This window comes from Merops nubicus, unplaced genomic scaffold (assembly GCF_000691845.1).
Source record: "Merops nubicus isolate BGI_N331 unplaced genomic scaffold, ASM69184v1 scaffold30689, whole genome shotgun sequence".
In the NCBI taxonomy this organism is placed as follows: domain Eukaryota; kingdom Metazoa; phylum Chordata; class Aves; order Coraciiformes; family Meropidae; genus Merops; species Merops nubicus.
In genome coordinates, this window is record NW_008633505.1 from 1 (window position 1) to 427 (window position 427).

A 427-nucleotide genomic window follows, 5' to 3' on the forward strand; every position below is an offset into this window, starting at 1 on the left:
TCAGCCTGGCAGGAGCTGGGTTCCTTGGCTGTCTCTGCGATGACTCAGAGCTGCCAGATCTAATGGGCTCTGCCTCCCCAAACAGCAGCAGTTCCTCTGCCTGCCCTCGGGCTGGGCCCCCGCGTGTTTCGCAGTCCCTCTGCTCCCCAGAATGTCGGGCTCAGCTCTGACTCCCCTTGTCTGTGTCCTTCAGCCTCGGAGGGCAGGGGGTGGAGGAGCCTGGAGCCCAGAGCCTGCTCCTCCTGCCCTGCAGGGAGGGTCTGCGCGGGGGGCAGGATGGACTCGGGATGGGGTTAAGGTCTGGTTCAGAGCTGCCTGGGAGGTTGTCATCTCATGGCCAGAAACGGGCTGATCCTGGGTTCTGCTGCGGCTCTGCCTGGCCTTGGTTTCCCACCTCCAGCAGCAGGGAGGGGACGGGGGCACAGGG